The sequence below is a fragment of the Aplidium turbinatum genome, chromosome 1, assembly GCF_918807975.1.
Source record: "Aplidium turbinatum chromosome 1, kaAplTurb1.1, whole genome shotgun sequence".
NCBI lineage: Eukaryota > Metazoa > Chordata > Ascidiacea > Aplousobranchia > Polyclinidae > Aplidium > Aplidium turbinatum.
The window spans coordinates 9,361,378-9,372,610 of NC_137472.1; the positions used below are offsets into that span (position 1 = coordinate 9,361,378).

The following is an 11,233-nucleotide window of genomic DNA, read 5'->3' on the forward strand; positions in this document are numbered from 1 at the left end:
CCGCTCGGCTTCTGATCAACGAAGCTGATGAACAAGACATCTCTGCGGCTACTTGGGCGGACCATAAATGGAATTCTGAATGGAGGTCAAGCACCACCAGACTCCATTCATTCATCCCCGACGCCGACACACGCCCCATCGGCCTGACACTACAGAGACAGGCGTGGGTGCGCCTCAACCGTCTCCGTACGGGCGTCGGCCTTTTCCGCTCAACCATGCACCAATGGGGAATGGCTTCTTCCTCCTCCTGTGAATGTGGTGCCGAGGAACAGACCGCAGACCACATCATCAATGACTGTACCATCTTCAAGCCACCTAACGGAGTGGAAGGTCTGCGCGTCATGGATGATGAAACTAAAGACTGGCTGCTCTCTAGCAGCCTTCCAGTGTAGTCCGGGAACATCGTGAATCTGGGGTGGTAAAAGGATAGACCCTCGGCCCCAGAAGCTCAGACGACGACGAATACAAACTTGGGTATGCCAGAATCTTGCATAAATTCTTTGCATTGAAAAACAAGCGTCTGATGAGCCCGAAATACTGACATCATCACCTGCTAAAAAAGGAAATTGGACACTAAAAGCATTAGCTAGGAGATTTTTAAAGCTCACAATAATGTCACTTTTGTCAAAACTTGGTAATTCATCAACAGGCTGATTGCGTGTTCCACTTAACGCCATTTGAGTACTTCTAGGAAGAAATGGTGGTGAAGGTACTAAACTCAAAGGGACACAGGTAAACATAGATGGTGGATACAAAGGTCTTACTTTCCCATACTTGATAGCGGTAAGATAGTTTTCTGGCCAATGGCGTTCACAAACGACGGTGTCCTTTGAATTAGGAATATGATCCCTTGAGATAGTGGCAAGCCATCTATCACGTTCCAGTTGGCATTTACTCAGTCTAAACACTGCAACTTTATTTTCTTCACTATAATTTCCATTGCAATTAAAGACACAGCACTTCTTAACCATATTTACAAGTGTACTAATATATCACAAACAATGCTTCACAACGTAAAACAAATCAAATATAAGATTGAATCAAATATAGACGTATTGTATTAGGACGTTACATAGCCTATCCATCAAGGCTGTTTGAAACAAACATAGCCTAACTTATTTCGAAATGCGGGTACTTAGGTGCATCCTGATTCCTGACTCATTACTAGTACCGGTAAGGTAACCGGGTTGCTCAATGGTAGACCCTTCGTCCTAATAGTTCAAATGACGACCGGCAATTTAATTAGGCTCTGCTGTTTCGAATCAAATCATCCATGAACGTAAAAACAATCATTGTATTACAACCGGAAAAGCAGCTTACCATGCAATAGCACTGGAGGTGAGAAAACTTTTTGACTGATGATTTCAATTTGTTTATTTCAAAAATTTCCGAAATATGGATTAAGTTGAAGCCAAGAAAAGTATCATTTGCTTCAAATCAAAATGAAATGATAAAAAAAAAACACTCCGGAAAAGGCAAAAGTAAATTATTCCTTTTCTACCTCACCGAAACTGACAGGCCTATTTGAGATTCTCAAACTATAGTAGCCTAGCCTAGTAGTTTTGTATGGCAGTTTCATACACTCAGCTGGTGATCTCTAGAAATGCTGACTTGTAGGAGACTCTCTCATTCATCGATAAATCACATTCCTACCAAGTTTAGAGTTCTAACTTAAGTAGGCTACTGTACCGGTATTCATTAAAGTAAAATAATTCCTGACTACCCTGAACTAATCGCACTGCAAAATGGAAGCATCTGTAGAGAAATTTCATTGAAGACAATGGCGCTATGACGTCACTATCTGCCCCCAGTTTTAACAATCACATTGTACGTTGTCATGGCCTCTATATAGTCCGTCTTGCCTTAGATACAAAACAACAGAAATACAGTTGCGACATTTCTTTGTTATGATTAAACAAGTCTGATGCAAGAATAGGTTTTATACCAGTTAAACAAATACGGGTTCAAATACTTGAAGGTAATTTTGCCTGCACTTGTGTTATTGAACGAGTATCGTTGCGACCCACTTCGGCATTATCATTATTGTGCTTTATGTGGCCCGTGCATGTAAAAAGATTGCCCACCCCTGCTTTATCCGTTCTCTGTTTTGTGTTGTGTGTTCTCGTGAGCTGCATATATTTTAATGTATTTTACACCAGTTGGGTGCCAAATAGCGTTGATAATAAGTTTCTCTGTATGCTATCGAGGAACTAGTGAAACTAGTAAGGCCAATAATCACCCACTAGTGGAGAACTAGGCTACTAACTACGAAACGATAAACGAAACAACTGGATTAGTGGTCGGCACCCCGTAGTAACCACATTGTTATGACGTCTGTGCATGAAAACTGTCAAGGAGGTGTACAGACCGAATCGAGACGAAGAAAGCAACTACCTACTCTTATCTTATCGACATTCAAAATGTAAGTTACTGAAACCTGTTCAAGTAAAAGTCTCTGTTCATTCTTACCTCAAATTGAGTAACTCTGGTTTTCAATGCAAATTGTGGTCTTGTTCAGGGGCGGCTCGCTAGTGTGTGCTGCGGTGCTGCAGCACTCCCATAAAAGTTTTCACAAAAAGTTACTCAAATATCTTAGCGTTTCTTCTGCCCAAAATGTATTTTATGTTCTCTGTTCACAGAATTGCTGACTGTTATAAGTGTAACTTATACTTGGAAACTCTGCGCGCTAGGAAATATGTGCTGTTTTGAAACAGCACACAAGCAGAACGTCGTAGAGGCGTCGATCGTGACGTCGTACAGCCGCGTGTTTTCTTGACTTGCCTGTACAAACGAATTGCAAAGCGATGTGCTGTCTTCAGGACAGCACATCGCGCAGAACGAGAAGAAAGGAAAAAACCACAGAGTGAAAAGTCGATTCACTGTGTCTGGCTTCGTGGTGACGTCAAAAGTAGTTTACGACGCAATAGCGACACCAGTTTGAATCCACCTTTACGCTGTGAAATTAGGCATTGTTAAATATTACGCAATAAACCAATTAGTAGTTTACATTTTCGCTGATTAGCATAGTTTTAGTTAAAGAAGAACGCAAATACGAAAGCACTAGAAAAACTGATACTTTTTAGGATAGATCTACTGTACTTCCCATCCGTGGAAAACACTGCTTAAATTTAATATGTCATGCAACAAGCAATGTGTCTACATCCAAAATGTAAAGTGACATAGGCCACGGGAGAATTTTTTGTCGAGTAGGTAATGAAAAAAAACAAGTATTTCTCTTTTATCATTAAGAACGTGTTATTCACATATGTTTGTTGATCGTCCCCTTCAAAATATTACACATTTGAAAAACCTATAAGCCAAGTTTTACCTTAAACTTCTATCACAATTTAGAGCTAAAATATACTCAGAATGCACCAAATCAAATGTAATTTTCTGAAGGAGACTCCCCCGCTGTTGTAGGCTATTCGCCTTCGGCAGACACGCGGACGAGCGAAGCCCGGCCGCAGCACCCCCATTTCTAGGACTCACCAGCCGCCACTGGTCCTGTTTCATTTTGCCAATTCAAGGTTTACAATAACGCTGCTTTTTAGGTTAAGCACAAACAGTCTGAGCCTAAAAGCCTGATACTGGGGATGGAATCATACTATAAATAACAATACAAAAATAATCTGTGCCAGGCACGTAGCCACGGAGGGGGATTAAGGGAGCAATTATCCCCCAAATTTTATCTTTCTACTCCAAAAAAAAAACGGTTTTTAATTTTATTACAACGTTGTAATAACGTTGAATTACATGTTGAATGATGCATCACAATTGATTGGTTGTATTCGGTGGCTATATTTTTAAACAAACTTTTCATTTCAAATAGCCTATGCAAATATTTGCTCTCCAACAGTTGATTTTCCCACCTAAAAACTTCTTTGTAGCTACGTCATGGGTCCCTGTGGAAAAACGCTTTGCTCAGTCTTAAACAACTCTCAGTACTTTTCGTGCCTAGTGAATTAGTGGTACGTTTGGATTACTTTTATTTTCATTGCTTACTTACATTTTACTTTGTTAGCTACATAGGCAAATGGAGACAGGTGAGATTCTTTCTACGACTTTTGAAAGGCCGTCAGTTCGACACCGCTCCAGACCATACAGTCGTGTCTTTAGCTGAACGTTTAAGACATACATGAAGGTGTTGGCCATAGAACGATTGGGCTCCTTACCTTTCCATTTACATAATTTAAATTTTCAACCATCGGGCTAATGCCGTAAAACAACGTCATCTGCCGAGTGGTTAGCTCTCAGCACTATGCCTGCTTTGTTTGCTTTGTGTTTTATTTTATTTATTTAGGAAAACGTCAATTTTCATTTAAATTTACATGTAAAACGAGGACGACGCGTTCGACAGATGTTTGGAGTTGGCAAGCTCTGCACAACGAGATTTCCGCTTTCACGTTGTTTTTATACTGCGGCATGGTTGTATAGTATCGGGCTCTGGCTGCACTCTAGCTGATTTGTCGATTTTGTTGTTGAAGATAAACTGCGACTTGTTTTTCAGCAATTTGACAAAGTCGTACATTTCTGCTCGTAAGAATATTGAGAACACATCGTTGAAAAACCTGATAAAGCTAGCATATAATATAATCAAACACAATCAGGCATACAATCCCACCATTGACCAAACTCGTCTGTAAAACATGGCAGCCCAAAAAGGAATTCGTAGAAGGATATAGGCCTAGAATAGATCTACCAGAAGCGACTTTTGAAAAGTATCACTAAAATCATTTTCAGTTTAAACAAGCTGTAGATAATGAATTACATGTAAGAGTAAATAGATCCAAATCCCACTAAAGATAAGCAGTGGCGTACGCAGGGGGGGGGGGGGGCATTGGGCCATGCCCCCCCCCTCCCTTAAAAATGTTTTAGTAGTTAACGACGTAGATTAAGGCATTTAATATGTTTTGCATTGCTCTGTCAAAGCAATGGGGTTGTGCGATCCACTCGGTGGCGCTACAACTGGGTCCTAGCAACACGCTCGCAGTGATTGCTTCAAGCTTTAGCACGCTTTGCGTAACGCGCGTACAGCTGGTATGGGTGGGATGGGAGTGCAGTGTTGTGTTGATGTGAGGGTAAGAAGGTGCATATTACAAAGCTTGATACATTTTAGGCTTGATTTAACGTTGCTGTGGCTATAAAAGCAAATAAGTAAACAGGCGTTTTCGAACACATTGCATGACAACACATTGCTTGAAAGCAAACAGTGTGCCATCAGTGTTCACTTTCAAACCAACACTTGCTACCTCAGGAAGAGGAGCGCGTTTGAAACGAAGATTAGAAAAGCTTTGTAACATTGAAGATTGGGAGCATGAAGGAGAGGTTGTTGATCCTGCTCAATATACAACGGAACCTCATAGCAAGAGAAGGAAAGCGACTTCAGTTGCACTTCAGTGCAGCCTGGATAGCAACGACAATAGCGGAGGAAGCGCTTCAACTGGAATGAGAATTGAACATTACAATGAAAATAAGCAAGTCATAAACTACTACACTGGCTTCGATGATTATGATAACTTTATGTTATTCTTGCGTTGCTTGGAGCCAGCTGCATATGACTTGAACTATACCAGCAGCAAACTTGACCCACCAAACCAGCTCTTTCTTACTCTAATGAAGCTAAGACAATCAAAGGAAACTAAAGAGCTGAGTTTTCTCTTTCACGTTAGTGAAAGCACAGTTTCATTAATTTTCAGGGTATGGATCAACTTTATGTATTTTCAGCTGAAGGAACTTAATATTTGGCCATCTCGAGCTGTTGTGGATGAACACATACCCACACAATTTCAAAATTCATTCTCCACAACACGTGTCATTTTAGATGCAACTGAAATACCAATCAATAAGCCAAGAAAAGTTGATGCTCAAAGCATGACGTTCTCCACTTACAAGAATAAGAACACACTAAAAATTATGATTGGCATCACTCCAAATGGGCTGGTATCGTACGTAGGCCCATCAACTGGTGGATGTTCAAGTGATCGCCAACTTATCGAGCAAAGTGCTCTCTACAAGCAAGCTAATGAACACTTTTCACAAGGGGATAGCATCATGGCTGACAGAGGTATTCTTGTGCAGGATCTTTTGCACCTTATGATGTTGCAGTCAACACGCCTACCATGCTGAAAGGGAAGCACCAACTTGATGCAGACGTGGTTGTCTCGGATAGACGCATTGCATCATCACGCTTACATGTCGAACGTGTTATTGGACTGAGCAAGACATATAAAATTTTGACTAACCCACTGCATTACCAGTATGTCCCAAGGTATCACGTATCGTGTTTGTATGTTTCATGCTGTGTGACTTTCGTAAACCTATTGTTAGTTGATTTTGTGATTACTTTCTTTCTTAGCAAAATCTTCGGGAGGTTTTCTTTGCCTACCGGCTTTCTCTTTTTTTATACTACCGCAGCAGCGTTCCTCCTCACATAACGTAGCCGGCCTTGCACCATTGCTGGTGATGCGGCCATGTGTTTTTATAATTATTTTTTCTGACTGTAAGCTGTTTTATAATGCATGTTATAACGCTAGCTCGTTTTGCCGCATCTTCCCTTTTCCGTTCTCGTGTTACGCTGCTTGAGTTAAAAAGAAAATTATCTTTTGCTTATGACTTGAATGTAGCCAAATTGTGGACTTAAATTAATTTTTGTTATTTATTGTATAACCAGCATGTCGTACTCGATAACGGGAATAAAACAAGCAACAACAAATATGAAACAAGTGTTAGTGCAAACTTAAGTTACAAACTAAATTTATTGCGACAGCAAATTGATCGTAGTTTCCCGTCTTACTATGATGACTGGGTAGATGCAAGGCTACAGTTACGTCATGATAGCTACAACATCGCCAGTTTATGGGTCAACATGTGTACACTATGGTATTCAAAACATGTGTTGTGCGGAAACTGACTCCACAACTTTAACCTGTAAGCTGTGTCAACCTTCTACTGTACACTTAGTTAATTACAAGCACTTTTGCAACTTTATGAGAATTCTGTAACTTTATGAGATGTTTTTCTTATTTTTGTATCACTCTGCGTTCCAACCTTCTAAAAACAAACATGTTTTGATAACTACAATGCATATCCGAATCACATTTTAAGTTATTCTTTCGCCCACGCATAACCAAGCGCTGTACAACGCATCGTCTATATGCTGCGCAAGGCTAGTTCTCGTCTAGAAGGACCCAGTTGTACCGCCGCTAGTGGTTTCGTGGTATCCTGTCGCACAACCCCATTACTGTAACAATGTTGTTTTATAGACTAAGCCAATACGAAATACATAGCCCAATCCACCTACCCACCCCAGGTATGCCAATGTAGCATAGTGTTCTGTAAGCCTACTATAGTGATTAGTGAGAGAGAAATGGATAAAGTCTAAACTAGGGATATCAATGGCCAGTGGCATAGCCAAGGGGGGGTTGGGCCTTGGGGGTTACAACCCCACTTTGGCACGCCTGTGACGTCACGATATTGAGAATGATGCTTTCAGTCTCTTTATGCTTGAGAATGATGGTTTCAGTCTAAAAAAAACTTGCCTAATTTTTAACAAAACTGCATTAAAAGAGCGAGGTTTGCCAATACCAAACATCTCAGCCAGGAATTAACAACAAGAAAACATAGAGACTTAGCTTTATTTCCGAAAAATGCCGAAGAAAACATGATCTTATCCTTTTGCTATGCCACCTGACAGCACCATTTTACAGGAATATTCATACCCACATTTTTGTTGAAAATGCTCTCAGAATGCACCAAATTCAAAGTAATTTTTCAAATTTTTCTGGGGGAGGCCCCCCAGACCCCCCGCTGCTGGGTGTTGTCTTAAGCGAAAATGCCGTCGGGCTTCGCCCGCCGGTCGTCAAAACCCCCCCTTTCAAAATTCTTGGCTACGCTACTCTCAATGCCCCCCCCCCCCCCCCCCTTGACAAAATCCTGCGTACGCCACTGAAGATAGGGTTATTGCTTCAGGCTATTTTCTACCTGATACGAAATGGAACAGAAACTACATTAAAAACTAAGCTGTAGTTTCGCTGCATGTCATTTTAAAGTGATAGAATTTGTCACAACGGACAAAAACACAGAAAACTATACTTTTTGATACCAAAGCAATCGTATCGAGCATCCTCAGACATCACTTCAAGCAACAACTAATGTAGAGCGGGCTTCATTTGCTTATAACCAGTCAACCGTAGTAGCCTATGGCTCTATTAGCTATGAAAAAGCTCTATTACCTATAGAAAGTCTGATCAACACCGCACTTCTATCGACACAAAGTTTTAGTTGTTGTTGTTTTGTTTTTATATCAAATTTTGAAAAATAACCTTCAAATTTTGTTACGTCAACAAAATTGTTTTATTCTTGTCACGGCATTGATGGAATTGTTACTTGCTTCACATTTAGCCTACGGTCTTTCGATTACTTGGTTTTCCTGTTTTAAAACGGAAACCTTTTATATCATGAGGAGTCAGCAAAAAGCAAAAAAATCTCAAGAAAATGTCACTCAAACACTAGCAGTAGCAGTAATCAAAATCTGCAAAATGTGACAAACCAGGCCGCATCTCCAGGTGGCCATGTTTTGTGTTGTGTGTTCTGGTGAGCAGCATGTATATTTAATATATTTTACACCAGTTGGGTGCCAAATAGCGTTGATAACAAATTTCTCTGTATGCTATCGAGGAACTGGTGAAACTAGTAGGGCCAATAATCACCCACTAGTGGAGAACTAGGCTACTAACCACGAAACGATAAACGAAACAACTGGATTAGTGATCGGAACCTCGTAGTAACCACATTGTTATGACGTCTGTGCATGAAAACTGTCAAGGAGGTGTACAGACCGAATCGAGACGAAGAAAGCAACTACCTACTCTTATCTTATCGACATTCAAAATGTAAGTTACTGAAACCTGTTCAAGTAAAAGTCTCTGTTCATTCTTACCTCAAATTGAGTAACTCTGGTTTTTAATACAAATTGTAGTCCTGTTTCATTCTGCCTATTCAAGGTTTGCAATAACTTCGCTTTGCACAAACAGTCTGAGCCTAAAAGCCTGATACTGGAGATGGAATCATACTACAAATAACAATACTAAAATAATCTGTGCCAGGGACGTAGCCAAGGAGTGGGATTGAGGGAGCAATTGTCTCTTAAATTTTTATCTTTACACTCCCTCCAAAAAAACGGTTTTTAATTTTATTACAACGTTGTAATAACGTTGAATTACATGTTGAATGATGCATCACAATTGTTTGGTTGTATTCGGTGGCTATATTTTTAAACAAACTTTTCAGTTCAAATATTCAAATATTTGCTCTCCAACAGTTGATTTTCCCACCTAAAAACTTCTTTGTAGCTACGTCACAGGTATGTGTGCCTTGCGGAAAAACGCTTTGCTCAATCTTAAACAACTTTCAGTACTTTACGTGCCTAGTGAATTACTGGTAGGCTACGTTTGCATTACTTTATTTTTATTGCTTACTTATATTTTAATTTGTTAGCTACATGGGCGAATAAAGACTGGATAGATCCTTTCTCGACGTTCGAAAGAGCGCCAGTTCGACACCGCTCCCGACCATACAGTCGTGTCTTTAGCTGAACGTTTAAAACAGGGGTGACGAACCTTTTTGCGGTCGCGGGCCACTTTGTCAATGACACATACGTCATCGGGCCACACTACTTTTTAATCGTGACGCCATAGATTGGAATCAACCAAAAATACAAGGTGAAGTTGTTGAATAGTGTTTTCACAACTTTACCTCATAACTTCCTATTTTCTAACTTTAAATCCTGAACGTTAGTGTTTAGGGCAAGAAAATAGCAAAGGAAAGGTGTACCAGAGAAGGCATAACAACAGCTTTGAGATGTCTTTTGTCTTTAATGCATGAGCGATTGTCAAATTGCTTTGGCGGCCGCACAAAAATCTTTGAAGAGCCGCAGGTTCGTCATCTCTGGTTTAAAACATACATGAAGGTGTAGGCCATAGAACGATTGGACTCCTTACCTTTCCATTTACATAATTTATACGTTCAACCATCGGCTAATGCCGTAAAACACGTCATCTGCCGAGTGGTCAGCTCTCAGCGCTATGCCTACTATTGTTTGCTTTCTGTTAAGTTTATTTTATTTATTTAAAAAACGTCCATTTTCATTTAAATTTACATACAAAACGAGGACGACACGTTCAATGTTTAGACTTTAGAGCTAGCAAGCTCTGCACAACGAGATTTCCGTTTTCACGTTGTTGTTATACTGCGGCATGGTTGTATAGCATCGGGCTCTGGCTGCACTCTAGCTGATTTGTCGATTCTGTTGCTGAAGATAAACTGCGATTTGTTTTTCAGCAATTTGATAAAGTTGAACATTTCTTCTCGTAAGAATATTGAGAACACATGGTTGAAAAACCTGACAATGCTAGCATATAATCAAACACAATCAGGCATGCAATCCCGCAATTGACCAAACTCATCTGTAACAAATGGCAGCCCAAAAACGAATAAACGAATTCGTAGAAGGATATGGCCATAGAATAGATCTACTAAAAGCGAATTTTGATAAAGTGTCACTAAAACCATTTTCAGTTTAATAAGCTTTTGGTTATGACATAGATTTCAGAGTAACTAGATCCACATCCCACAAAACAGTTAGGGTTATTGCTTCAGGCTATTTTCTACCTGATACGAAATGGAACAGAAATTTCGTTAAAAACTGAGCTGTACTTTCGCTGCATGTGATTTTAAAGCCATTGAATTTGTCACAACGGACGACAACAAAGAAAACTATACTTTTTGATACCAAAGCAATCGTATCGAGCATCTTCAGACATCACTTCAAACAACAACTACTGTAGAGCGGGCTTCATTTGCTTATAACCTGTCAACTGTAGTAGCCTATGGCTCTATTAGCTATAGAAAGGATCTGATCAACACCGCACTTGTATCGACCACACTAGATATCAAATCCCCTCTTAATATTATGAAAGCAAACAATGAAACGTCTTCGCTAACGACGCAATGTTTGAGCCGCCTTTCGTAACTGGTAACGCAATGCATTTTGAGCACGTAGCAACCAGTAAGTAGCCTTAATTAACCAAGTAGCCTAATTCAGCACTGTGCAAACCGATGGTTGTGACGAGAATCACAACAGGCTTGCTCGGCAGCAGTGGCCGAGGGGTTAGCGAGTCGGGCTCGCAGTCGAGAGCCTGCATGTTCGACTCCAGCCACCCGCACTTGCTATTGT

General features: G+C 40.3%; 1 pseudogene; it reads left to right on the forward strand.

Annotated features, from left to right (window-relative positions):
* The first annotated feature begins 5,181 nt into the window (after nt 1–5,181).
* Nucleotides 5,182–6,331, forward strand: LOC145773761 (uncharacterized; annotated as a pseudogene).
* The last annotated feature ends 4,902 nt before the right edge of the window (nt 6,332–11,233 follow it).